This window comes from Benincasa hispida, chromosome 9, assembly GCF_027475165.1.
Source record: "Benincasa hispida cultivar pf3 chromosome 9, pf3_genome.v1.1, whole genome shotgun sequence".
Taxonomy (NCBI): Eukaryota; Viridiplantae; Streptophyta; class Magnoliopsida; order Cucurbitales; family Cucurbitaceae; genus Benincasa; species Benincasa hispida.
The window spans coordinates 34,750,011-34,764,302 of NC_143486.1; the positions used below are offsets into that span (position 1 = coordinate 34,750,011).

Sequence of the window (14,292 nt, forward strand, 5' to 3'; positions counted from 1 at the left end):
ATTTGTATGGACCATTTGTCCACATCAATCACAATCTTAACTGTTTTAAGAATGGGTATCTCCAATAAAACAGATAAATCAAAGGGATGGGAATGAGCATTCACGTAGAGAACGTAAAAATCAGTTGGGAAAGACAGGTCATTTACTCTAACTAAACATCCTAACTAGTCCTAATGGCCTAACAAGAGAGAGATCAGCTAACTGCACTAAAATGTCAGCTGAGTGCAAAATATGAGACTGAAAAATCATAGAAAAAAGAAACAGGCATGACATTTATAGCTGACCTAAGATCTAACATTGCGTGCTCATATTTTCTAGTGTCTATCAGACAAGGCACAGAAAACGTATGTGGGTCTTCCTGCTTAACAGGTAAATTACCTGAAAAACTACCTTCTGCTTGATCTTTTCCTCTTGTTTATTTTCCTTATTAGAAACCTCAACCCAAACTTTCTTGCCCTTTCCAGTAGGGTTCTTAGCACCAAATTACTAGCCAGATTTCATCTCCTCCTTGAGTGATCCTCCCTGCGCAATAGTCGACTTATTAGGAAGTGGAGCACGAGGGATATTAGATTTTAAATTTAAATGTGGATCGAACCTTACCCCTTATCTTCTTGGCTGACTGCATTCTTCTCCTTAGTATCCTCTGCATCTTCTTACCTACAACCTCCACTGGCTTAGCAGTGGACTCAATAACAGGTATCGGGAAGCACTCAATGTAGCTCACAGTAGAAATGACACTGAAGTTATAATCCTCAAACACTATCTGTGAAGGAAGCTTCCCATAATGAGTGTCTAGCCTACTGATCATGTTGTTCCAACTAGGAAAGTTGTTTTTTGATACTCTGGATGTGAGAAAGAGTAGTCTTCTGGTTCTTCATGAGTTGCAAAGTGGTATCTGTTAAGCTTTTGACCACGTCCTCAAGAGGCATCCCTGAGCTGGTTTGGCCCTGGTTTTCTGAACTTTCCAAATGGTTGTAATTATATGTCCAACCACTGTGTAGATTACAGCATAATTCACCTCAGCTACAGACTCCCGAGATTGTACCTTTGCAGAAATAACTTGTTTCATGAAAGTAGATAATTCAGCAAGTTTAGCTCTAAGTTCACTTACCTCTTGTGAAGATGTAGATGACTTGGTTATTCGGTATCGCGTCCTAAACTGTTGGTTATTTGCAGCCATGGTGAAAATAAGCTCCATAGCTTCAGAGGGAGTTTTATTGACTAGTGCACCTCCTGCGGCGGCATCGATGTCGCTTTTATCTTGCTGCAGTAAGCCCTCACAGAAGTAATGGATAAGAAGATGGTCAGGATGATTGGGGATGCCAATGTAGAGGTGCTTAAACCTGTCCCAATACTTGTATAGAGTCTTTCCATTCCCCTGAAAAATGTTGTATATCTTCTTTGGAATTCTGGTGGCACAGGATGCTGGGAAGAATTTTTCTAGGAACTACTTCTTCATTTTAGCCCAAGTAGTGATGCTCCCGGATAACAAATAGTATAACCAATTCTTTGCATTATTTTTAAGGGAGAATGGGAAGGCTCATAGATTAAGTTGCTCATCTGTCACACCATGAGGGCACATTCCACTACTTACCATATGGAAGTCCTTCAGGTATTTGTGTGGATCTTCACCTGCACGTCCAGAAAATGAAGGCAGTAAGTGAGTAAGACTAGTTTTGAGTTCAAAATTACCTATGGTCTCAAGATAAGTAATGTAAAGGGGTTGTTGGGTCAGGTCTAGGGCTGTAAGTTCCTTCAATGTACGCTCTGGTATAACAGCCATGATTGTCTCTTCTTGCTCTATCTCTTCTTTAGAATGCTCATTTTCATATATGCCTCCTACAGAAATTTCTCTTTCACTAGTTCTTCGTTCTCTAGCCTTTCTTCTTCATCTTCTTTGCTCCCTACCATGCTTTGCAAAATACAACAAAAAAAATTGATCTTGGGAGGATAAAGTTATACAAAGAAAGAAAAATTTAAGAACGAATGATGAACTGAAAACCCTTTAAAAGAGAAAATACTTGGCTGGCCAACAATGATGCTAATTTGGTCAGGCGAATTTCGTCGCCTAAATTTGGACAAGATAATTTAACTATATCCACTCGAAACTAATGTAGTAGTGGTAGCACGGGTCAAACTTAGAGAGCCCTCAAATTTCTTAATTAAACAGTTTACAACTTGAGGTAACCAATGAGGGGTTTTTTAAATTGATTGATTGTGTGAAATCTGGATTTCCATTTTCCCTACTTAAGAAGGTGATTAAGGGAATTAACTAAGTGAAAGTTAAATCCTATGCTAGAGAGAAGGAAATTTCTAAGTGTTGAATTGATTTTTCTTGAGTAGTTCTGGAGATAAGCCTTAACTAGTGAAATTTGGCTATGTGTAAAGTCAAAAAGGAACCATGCGTTTAGTGTTAGGAGACATTAACGAATAAGATGAGTAGAAAGGAAACCATGCGTTTGTAAGGTTGAACGCATGATTGGCTGAGGCATTGGTAAGAGGCATTGCCAAGTTGCTCATGCATTGAGAATGCATGAGCGAGAGTAGAGAGAGTGAGATGTTAAGCACAAGGCGCTAAGCAGACGATTGTGTAGCAAATGAGCGGAACTACATAATGAGGTAGGCGATCGTATAGCTATGAGGTAGGCGATCATATAGCAAATGTGCGGAGCTCAGCAATATGCTAGACGATCGTGTAGATGCACGTGGTGTTAAACGATGAGAAGTGGCGTGCTAGACGATCAGGCTTTACGATAGGCAAAGGCACAACACGATCAGTGTAAGCGCTAGACGATAAGCATAGAAGCTGGATGATAGCACTAGATAATAGCATTTGCATTGAGCGGGTGCTAAGCGATGAACGTTAAGCGATGTGCAGGCGCTAAGCGATAGACTACACGATGGCGCTACATGATAGGCATGGGCGCTAGACGATAGTTGTGCTACGCTAGACGATGGGCGTCAGCGCTACACGATAAGCGAAATACTAAGCAATGGGCATTACACGATAGACGCGGACGTTGGGCGATGATGCTAAGCGATAGGCGAATGCATTAGACGATAAGGCATCAGCACTAAACGATGGAGGTAAACAATGGGTGCAGCAGCTAAGTGATAGGCTATGCGCAAGATCGTTGATAGCGAAAACGTTTACTAAACAATTGAGCTACACGATGGGGCATTGGAGCTAAGTGATAGATGTGAGAACTAAGCGATGGAATAGTGTTGAGGCTTGCATTACGCAAGGTTGATGAGCTCACTCAGACAAATGGCTATACCGAGAGATGGATAGACTTGAGTTAGTAGGAGCTGGATGAATTACATGCAAAGAGAGTCTTATGCATGAGAAAGACAACACAAGTAGGTGTGTGGCATGAGAGTAGGTGAATGGCAAAGGAAGTAGGTGGTGGCAAAACATGGTGCAAACACCCCAAAGTAGAAGGTGTCTTGAATTGAGACTTGGTAAAAATGATAAGGATCGTTTCCTTTGGCTTAGCTTGGTATCAAAGCATAAGTTTTTGGGAAAATTGAAGATCTAGCCTATTATCAGAGAAAAGGTTTAAGTAAAACCTGGGAAAGGTTAGATTAAGTTGATACCAGTTTGGAATCAAAGCATAAGTTCTTGGAAATCGAAGGGTTGAGTTTAGAAAACCTGAGGTTTGAGTTCGATAAAACCAGAGGGAAGTGTGGTAAAGTAAAGGTTTAAAGAGAAACCTAAGAAATTAGTCAAAGTGAGACTAAGAGGAATAGCGTAAGTGGCAGGACCTAGCAGGCAACTGGAGCTGGAACTCACAACGCTACTTGAAGATCTACAGAGGAAGGTAAGTATGAATTTAATTATTTTCATTTAGAGTTTGAGATTGAAAAGCTACTGTAGATAGTTTGGTTCAAAGACTAGCTAAGAGATGGCTAGGAGAGGTATTGTTGACAAACTAAGAAGTTAATATCAGAGTAGCGCAGTGGCAGCGTAGTAATAAACAAGGTTATAAGAGTTTACAACAGTGGTTGTTGTGAAACCTTAAACCAGAGTAAGCCCGACTAAATTTCGAAGACGAAATTTTCTTAAGGGAGAAGTAAATGTGAAACCCCTATTTCCATTTTCCCTACTTAAGAATGTGATTAAGGGAATTAACTAAGTGAAAGTTAAATCCTATGTTGGAGAGAAGGAAATTTCTAAGTGTTGAATTGATTTTCCTTGAGTAGTTCTGGAGATAAGCCTTAACTAGTGAAATTTGGCTAAGTGTAAAGTCAAAAAGGAACCATGTGTTGAGTGTTAGGAGACATTAATGTATAAGATGAGTAGAAAGGCAACCATGTGTTTGTAAAGTTAGCCGCATGATTGGCCGAGGCGTTGGTAAGAGGCATTGCCCAAGTTGCTCATGCATTGAAAATGCGTGAGCGAGAACGGACAGAGTGGGATGTTGATCGCAAGGCGCTAAGTAGACGATCGTGTAGAAAATGAGCAAAACTACATGATGAGGTAAGCGATCGTACAGCTATGAGGTGGGTGATCGTATAGCAAATGCGTGGAGCTCAGCGATGTGCTAGACGATCGTGTAGATGCGTACGACGTCAAACGATGAGAAATGATGCGCTAGACGATCGGACTATACGATATGCAAAGACACTACACAATCAGTGTGAGTGCTAGACAATAAGTATAGAAGCTGGACGATAACACTAGACAATAGCACTAGACGATAGTGTTACGCGTTGAGCGGGTGCTAGGCGATGAGCATTAAGCAATGCGCGGGCGCTAAGCGATAGACTACACGATGGCCCTACACGATGGCGTGGGCGCTAGACGATAGTCGTGTTGCACTAGACGATGGCCATCAGCACCTCACGATAGGCAGAATAATAAGCTATGGGTGTTACACGATAGACGCGGATGCTGGGCGATGACGCTTAGCGTCAGGCGAATGCGTTAAACGATAAGGCGTCAGTGCTAAATGATGGAGGTAAATGATTGGCGCAACAGCTAAGCAATAGGCTACTTGCGAGATCGTTGAGAGAGAGAATGTTTACTAAACGATTGAGCAACACGATGGAGCATTGAAACTAAGCGATATATGTGAGAACTAAGCGATGGAACGGTGTTGAGGCTTGTGTTACCCAAGGTTGATGAGCTCACTCGGGTGGATAGACTTGAATTAGTAGGAGCTGAACAAATTAAGTTTCATGCAAAGAGAGTTATGCATGAGGAAGACAACACAAGTAGGTGTGTGGCATGAGAGTAGGTGAATGGCAAAGTAAGTAAGTGGTGGCAAAACATGGTGCAAACACCCCAAAGTAGGAGGTGTCTTGCGTTGAAACTTAGTAAAAATGATAAAGATCGTTTCCTTTGGCTTATAAATACCACCACAAGATGTCTCTTCCATTCATAAGCCAATCCTCTTCAAAAATCGTAAAGAAGAGTGTTAGAAGGTGGATTTGAAGGAGACCATGCATTGGGAAGAAGATCATGCGTCGGTCATGAAGTTCCAAGAGGAGAAGATGTTGTCGGACAGTGAAGTCTAGAAGTAGCATCAACTTAGGACGAGGATTTCTCCAAGAATACTCATGCATTTCGAGTGATTTCAAAGCCACCTGAAAGCTGAGAGAGTATAGTTTTCAGGGTAGGACTTCCGGAGAAGAAGCTCCAAGGAATCGGGATGGAGAATGAAGAAAGGACAGAGGGGTCGAGCTGTCGGGTAAGCTTAGGCCAGTCTTAATGTTTTGAGTACTTATGAGCTAAGATTTTAAGGTAAGCTTCCTGAGATATTTTAGAGCATGTTCGTAGAAGGAAGTATCTCAAGATAAGTCTTAGAACTATGAGTAATCGGAGCTTTAAGTTGAATTTGGATCTTAGGGTTCAAACGGGAGCTCGAGGTGATCAGGGAACTTCTAGAAAGAAAGATTCCTACCTTACCAAGGTGAGTGGTATTTTCCTTTAAGTATTAAATTATATCTTTTGGAGTAAAGTGTATATGCTTATGTTATGAATGAGTAATTAGCATGAGAATGAGATTATGTGATCGGGATGGTCAGGATGGTCAGGAGGTCAATAGACCTAGTTCCTTAGCCCAAAGTGGAAGCTTACAGGATGGTCAGGGGACCGAGAGGTCTAGTTCCTGAGTCTATAGGAGGATCCTCATATAAGATGGTTAGAGGGCCGACGGGCCTAGCTTCTGAGCCCATGAGCAGGGAGCTATGTGCACATAGGGAACAAAGGGGAAACGCAAGAGATAAGCGTTTATGATTAATAACAGTTAACTATCTACCGTGTGTGTAGATAGAAGTAGAAATCAGACTCATTCAAAGCGGAGGTTTGAGTATTAACCTCGTATTTATGATATACTTGTTATTATGAGTTGAAATAGACTCTAGAAGTTTCTTACCACTCACTGAGATTTATGAAGCTCATTCTTTTTTTTCATGTTTTTCTTCCCAAGTAACAAAATGTGAGGAGTTCTAGGGTGCTGCTAAGGTCAAGGTTGGCCACAAGCCACAGTCACACTTCTGAGTTTGAAGAGTTGTTCTTGTAAACTTTGTAGTTAAGTCTTGAAGTTGTATAAACGTTACATTGTTGTAATAAAATGGCCCTACTCAATCAGTTGTTGTTTATCTCCTTGACTTAAAGTTTACTGAGAGTAAAGATGGCAGTAGGTATCACAAAAGGGCGATATCTGTGGTCGCTCATGCCTCTCCTCAGGCTCAGGAGGTAGGCTCGGGGCGGGGTGTGACAGATTGTAAGGAAACTAAATTGTAAAAAGAAAACACAAATCAAAGGTTTAAATTTAATATGAGAAAACCTATCTTGGGTTGTTACGGTGTTTTCCCTATTTAACGTACTCGTTCATCGAATTCTCATCACTAGACTCAAATATTTTCTTGCACAACCAAACTAATTGGAAAAGCCAATTAATTATCCTAATTATCCAATTAGTCCTAATTGAATTGATGAAAAGCATGCAAACTCAATTTCGAACTAATTGCATTAAGGTCTAGGAAAATATTAGGTCGAATATTCAACAGGAAAAACCTTAATTAAATATTTGTTCGATTCAGTTCTAGGTTGGTTAAAACAATACTTATCTTATTCAATTTGCGAGCCAACCCAACCTGTAGCTTCTTAGTGATTAACACAAGATTATAGGTCATATATCAAATGCTAATCAAAAGCACAAATATAAAATCCACGAGTGTCCGATGATATAATCATAATCTATTTTTAAAATTAAATTCAATTAAGAAAACAGAAAAGCATTCGGTTCAAAACTCACTAGTACATTAAACTAGAGAAAAATTCCTAAACACAAGGTAGAATGAAATCGAGACGGCTACTGTTCCTTTTAGAGAAATCGAGACGCGCTGCGACGCTAGGATACAACATCGAGACACTGATGAAAACTCTCGCGTGTAGGAACTTCGGAGTGTTGGGGGGTGCACCACAGGGCAGCATTGTGGCGCTGCATCAAATTCAGTGCTTCTAGAAAAAGCGTTAGGCACTAGTGTCGCTACGTTGTGCACTGTGCTTCCAGGAGCAATTTTGTCATTTTGGCATTCTCGTTTCTGGTTGATACAATTAAGCTCCATTTTGGCCCATTTTAGCTTCATTTCATCACTAACGCCCCATTCTATCTCTTAAATGTTTGAAACCTATAAATTCATCAAATAAACTTATAAAATCTAAAAACAATCCCGAATTTAGCAAAGCAAGATAGCATATTTTTAGTGTTATCACCTACCTCCCCCAGTACCAAGTTTATTGGGCTTTATGCCCTAAAGCCTCATAATTAATTAGTTTATTAATTTAATTATTAATTATGCAATATTAATTTATCCATTAACCAGAAAATCCAAGGTTATTACATGTAGTTTTGAACAGTATGTAGTTGACATACAGGTAGATTATGTTCAAAAAATAACCTAAAGGTCTATAATATATGGATAAGGTTGGGCGTCTTATCCTGGTGACACTATGGATATGAACCACTTTGTAATAGTTATAAATGGTTTGATTCAACCATTCATGTGGAGACATGTGAGTAGGGATATCCTATACAAAGAGTTTGTATAAGCCTGGACCGTGAAATATTTAATCTCTCTTTGTAAATCCGTTATTTGATGAGATTAATATTCCATAGGATGATCATTGTGCCACTCGATCTTAATCCTGAGTGATTTATGAACTTCTATTTATGAGGTCAGTCCTTTGATTTCCAAGAGTGAGTGTGGCTCGAGTTGTTCACTCAATAAGACTACCATTTTGGGGACTTGATTAAATGGGGAGTTGGGAATATAACTTCACAAGATGAAATTCACTCATTCCATATAGTGTAAGTAAATTAGTAGATTCCTTAAGTATTGATTCCTTTCTTGAACATAGGACTCCACCCTTTCACTAACCCAAAAGGGGCTTAGTTTATAGTTTAACTATAAACAAATTGTTCATTAGAGAAATGAGTGGTATTTAAGAAAAAGAAGTAATTATATGGGTAAAATGGACATTTGACCAAACCATAATTACAAATAATTCGTGAAGGATTGGCTTGCTAATATTGGTTATATTCATGGACACAACTTACTCTACCGTTAGAGATGTCTATTTAACCAGCGGGATCGGGGCCTCATGGGTCCCACCCTGAAAGGAGTGGGGAATGCCCGATTAGATAAGGAATGAGGATAATTTTTTTTCCGTTGGCTAAATAAGGACAGGGACAAGTAATATATATATATCACCCGTGGACATCTCTACCTATAGTGCATAAAAGTTCATCTATGGGTCTATATTGGTTTATTCTATAGTTAATAAATGAAGGTTAATTTAATTAAATAGTTTAATTAATTAACTTGGATCATTGGAGTTATAACATGTAGGTCCATAAAGTCTCCTGGTTAGCTCACCACGAACCAACAAGGATCAATTATATTGAAAGAAATTTTGAAATGTTCAAATTTAGGAGGGAACATATTAATTGTATTGGATATAATTAAATATATATTCTATTATAAAATTTATTTGAGTGAGATTGAATTATAATTTTATAACATGGAGTATTAGTTTATTTGAATATGATTGAAATAATTAATTGTTTAATTTAAATGAGATTTGAATTAAATAGATAATAAGAGAATTAATTTATTTGAATATGATCAAATATTTAATTAATTGATTTTAATAAGATTCAAATTAAAAAGATACTGCAAAGAATAAATATTTAAATATGATTTAAATATTTAAAGCCTTTTAATATGATATATTAATTGTCATGAAAATAAATTATAGAAAACCTAGTTATGATGAGAAATATAATAAACCTTCACTTTTAAAGATAAAATTAACGAATGAAAATTGAAAATTTACTAAAAAGTGACATATGATGGAGTTTATCATAATCTAAAATATAGAAAAAAAATGATTTATAAAATTTTATAAAATGGATACATGTTTTAAAAGGTTATTTTTTTTCTCGAGGTCAGAGGTTTGATTCCTCCTCCTTTAATATATTACCTTTGGAAAAAAAAAAGTTTATTTTAATAGATTCCTAACCATATGTAATACTAAATACGAATAAATCAAAATAAAAAAGATTGGGAATATGAAAGAAAAACATATTAGTAAACCCACATACTAAATTTAAACTAATTTATGAAAGAAAGGGAATTAAAAATAACCCAATTGGAATCTGACCTAGTCCCTCTGTCTTTCTCCTTGGGCGTGAAGTAGTGTCCATTCCTCTTTTGTTTTCTTTCTTCTAGCCAACCAGCCCCTTCGTCTTCCCCTTTTGGCAAAGAAAACCCATGGCGACACTCCCTCCTCATGAGGATAAATACTTTTTGTCACTACAACAAACTCTATTCCTTGACATTTCCAATATTTAATTCGTTCACTTTTTTAAAAGAAAAAAAAAAAATCAAGTAACGCATGTTTTTTTCTTTTAAATGTCAAGAAAAATAAAAAAAATAAAAAAAAAAATTTATAGGTTCATGAATTTTTTCAAAATTTTTCATGCTAGAATAAAATTGATATTCTTAAAATGTCAAATTTGCTACTGGCTTTAAAAGTATTTAAGAATTAAAAATTAGAGAAAAATTATAAAGCACTATGTTCTTAGTGCTCGACTTTGTTCAAATATAAAAATATCAAAATTTCTAACTATGAGGCGCCGTCCACGAACAAAGACTTCTCCTTAATTTGTTGTGTTTCGGATGAAATCGAATTGGTTTATTCTAACGCCCTATGTTTTCCGATATAGTTAATTCTAGTAAATTGAGTTTATGTTGGATCTCATCTTAGATGAATATTTTGAGTTAAGTTTGGTTTGATGGAATGGTTGAGTATAATTGTTTATTAGATTAAATTGGTATGATTTCCTTTTTAATTTTTTAATATTAGGACCAATTTGGTATAATTGGAAAAGAAATTGTTTTTTAATTTTAGATTTTATTTGAGAAATTATTTCAAATGGTAACATTGTTGAAAATATTTACAAGGTATAGCAAAATTTGGAACTATCAATGATAGACGCTTATAGACTTCTATTAGTGTCTATCAAAGTGTTTATCGGTGACTATAACGTCTATCATTGATAGTTCTACAATTTTGCTATATTTTGTTTCATTTTTCTATATTTGAAAACAACCCATTTTATTTTGGAGAGAGATTTGGAATGTTAGGTTTGAAGGATGAACATGAGCATAGCACAACTTGCATAGTGTTTGTATTATCAACCTCGAGGTCAGAGGTTTGATTCCCTTAACCCACACTTTATTACAATACCATGGGTAAGCCAGTGAGTTTCTGTACTGTTTTCCAAATCTTGTAACCTCACTTTTACAAACAAATGAAATTCGACCTTTTGCTGATGTCATCATGTTGTGAATAATTTACCACTTTAACCCTTCTTTCTTCTTCCTCCTTCCTCCTATCTTTTGCCACACATTTTTTCTTTTTCTTTTTTTTTTCGTTTTTCCTGCTTTCTTCATCTTCTTCCTGTTTTCGTTTCTGGTGATTTCTTTCGTTTACGCCGTCCTCTGCGTGATTTTCCTTTTCTTTTTGCTAGTGATTTCTATGAAGATCAAGATGAAGGAGCGAGAAATGAGAGCGAGTAGTGGGAATGGGAGTGAGGAGCTAGAAACAGGCCCTCACGTGTGTTTTTTAGGACAAATGGGTACTTTCATGTGTGGATGATGTCAAGGCCAAATTTCGAGGGTTTTTTTAGAATGAAGCCAAATTTTGAGTGGGTCGGACGATTCGTACAAATTCTCCCATATTCTTCTTTTTCTTCACGATAACCAGCACCTCTTCGATCTTGTTTGCAGCCTCCACACCGCACCGCTCGCGCTGCTGTCTCTCTTCCATTGTCGATCGTTCTATCGCCACCTGTTTGAGGTCTGCCACTCGTGGTATTGTCTTCGTGAGTTCCTTTTTCTCTCTCCCGTATGCGGCTCTGTGATCCAGTTGATGGTCGTCGTTCGCCGTTCTCGTTCGATCGGCTACCGCTTCCAATTGGTGACCGCCGCACCTAGTCGCCTATCGTTGTGGGTAAGTCGCTCTCTCTCGTTCTCTCCTTCTTGGTCTTTTCTCTTTAGATGTCTCTATCACACAGGCCAGTCCGAGAGTGAGATATCCTTCCACCATCATCGTTCGTTGAGCGCCTTCGATGCTGCCGCCGTTGGGTTGTCTGAAACACGGACCAACATTTATTCGAGTGAGTTTTAGTACTGTTTTCAGAATCTTGTAGTTTTGGTTTTTGTGGTTTTGGTTGCCTTTAAATAGGTTACCCACGTGTTTTCAAGGTCAAATGCGTGGTTTTAAGAAGCTTGAAACCACTGTTCTAACGAGGCTTTTGGCTTTTGGGGCGCTTTGGTATGTATCTCAGCTCCGAATTTATTGTTAATTCTATTGTGATTGTTGGAATTCTATGGGATTAACCTTTAGTTTTGGTTCTTAGACTTCAATTTTTCATAGTTTGCTTAGTTTCAAGAGGTGTTAGCCTTTAATCTTTTTGCTTAGAACGAACGTGTCCTATGGTTTTGTTTCCTCCCTTGTCTTCTTATTAATAATCACCACGGGACTATAAGTTTCATGATCTTTCAACTTCACTTTGGAATTTTAGGTTACCAATGGAAGACTTGTGATAAACTATGGAACAACAACCATCTTTTTCTTTTTTTATTTTGATTATAGCACTTCATTAGTTGTCTTTCTCAAGTACTTCATAAATATTGTCATTGTTGAATACTTATGGGATATTTGTTCTAATGAGTGCAAAAGCTGAAGAAAACTGAAAGGTTTGAAGTTCTTGGTTTTAACCTACAGGCTCACTATTTAAGTTCATTGTTTTAACATACTATTTTAGATAGAACAAAACGTTGTCGTTTTGGTTAGTGGCTATTCTTTTAGATTCAATACTCTGATTTGAGGGAGGAAGGGGTTGAGTAGAGCATTTATATTTATAATTGTGAATTAGGGGTAGGAGAATATTAGAAAGTTATCTAATTTGTATTACTTTATTTATTGTTTCTTTAATTTTTGTTGCTGTGTTTAAGGACATTATTTGAGGAGTAACTAGCAAGCACTTCAAAGTAAATGATCACTTTTTAGAGATGAATTTCTTCCTTCACTTCATGAAGTTGCTACACATATCTGTTTACAACAATGTGATTTGTGAGCTTATTTATGTAGTTATATTGTCACTTTAAGTATTGTTCTTGTTTTAAAGATTCATTTGAAGCTTCTTTTTATGATTAAAATATGGTTTTGAGTGTAACGTAGTGAGTGTATGATAAGAGACCATTGTGAATAATATTTTTATTATTGTTGACATTGATGTATTGTGTTGAATTCAAAAATGAATGTTTTTTTTTACTAGATCTTCGCATAAGCTTATTGCAGCGAGGAAACGTCCCACCAAGCAAGTTATTTATATGTGTTTTTTTTTTTTTTTTTGTGTGTGATAGTGTCAACAGTTGTTGTACTTATTATATTCGTAAATAACTTAACCAAAGTTTAGTTACTAGTTTCGTCATGTATAGTTTCCTTGAATTAACATTGCACAACTTATCGTTATATATGAAAATTCATGTTTATATTTGTGTACATATTTTCTATCAAAACTGAAGGAAACATAGGTGTAAATGTGTAATGACAGATATGAAACAAATAATTATCCATCATTATAAGCATTCTCTGTTGATATTTCACAAATATCATAAGATATATTTATATGACATTGAAATATTGTCATCAATTGGACTTCAATGATTATAAATAAGTGTTACTGTATGTAATTCAATGACGTTTAGAAAGTGTCACCACTTAGGCATTATTGACAATATAAACATGTCATTATTAATATTTTTGTGACAGATTTTTAATGTCAATGTAATGGTTTAATTGGTAGGAAAAGTCAACTTTTTAGTTATTTATTGACAATAATAATTTGTCATTGAAAATGTTACTATGATAGACACTCAATGTCAATAAATGCTTTATTGTTGACTGTATTAAAATGTCACGAAATAGCTAACAAGAGCGTAACTCAACTGACATAATGTTCATACTATCAACCTCGTGGTTTGAGGTTCGATGCTCCCACCCCACACTTTAATTACAATACCTCTTCAAAAAAAATGTCATGAAATCATCAATAATGACAAATTTTTTCACGTGTCATCTATACACTTTCCTTGATGGTAGATTGAAGGACTGAAAAAAGAGTCATGAAATGTACTATATGTTGAAAAGTTTGTCATTATTAAACTTTATTTGTGGCATTTAGTGTGACTTTTGGGTTTTGTGACTTTTAGTTTTTTGTAAACAATAGTGATTTTTGAGTTATGAGCATTTGATGATATTTATAGCTTTAAACCATTGGCATTCCTATGGTTATGTTTGTAAGCCTATATAAAGGCATGCTTAGTTAAATGGAAAATATATCTCTCATTTTTTATATTTGTCCTCCACGTTTTTTTCTAACATAGTGGTATCAGAGCTAGTAGAAAATATTGAGAGAAAAATGGCCAACGGTGGGATAGGTTACTTCAACTACCAATGCTTACCAAGCTCAACTATGACAATTGGAGCATCAAGATAAAAGCGTTACTAGGAGCACAAGACGTGTGGGAGATCGTGGAGAACGGTTTCCAAGAGGCAGAAGCTGGAGCCGATCAAGCGTAAAGAGATGCGTTAAAGGAGACAAGAAAGAAGGACAAAAAGGCCCTTTATATCTTGTATCAATCGGTGGACGAAGATACGTTTGAGATCATCGCCAATGCGGAGACGTCAAAGGCGGCATGGGACAA

The 14,292-nt window shown here is 36.7% G+C and overlaps 1 long non-coding RNA gene across 1 annotated transcript; it reads left to right on the forward strand.

Moving 5' to 3' along the window:
- Window positions 1-11,273: 11,273 nt before the first annotated feature.
- Window positions 11,274-12,859, forward strand: LOC150033763 (uncharacterized). Its single transcript, XR_016532406.1, has 2 exons — window positions 11,274-11,696; window positions 11,785-12,859. It is a non-coding gene; the product is annotated as an uncharacterized LOC150033763 (long non-coding RNA).
- The last annotated feature ends 1,433 nt before the right edge of the window (window positions 12,860-14,292 follow it).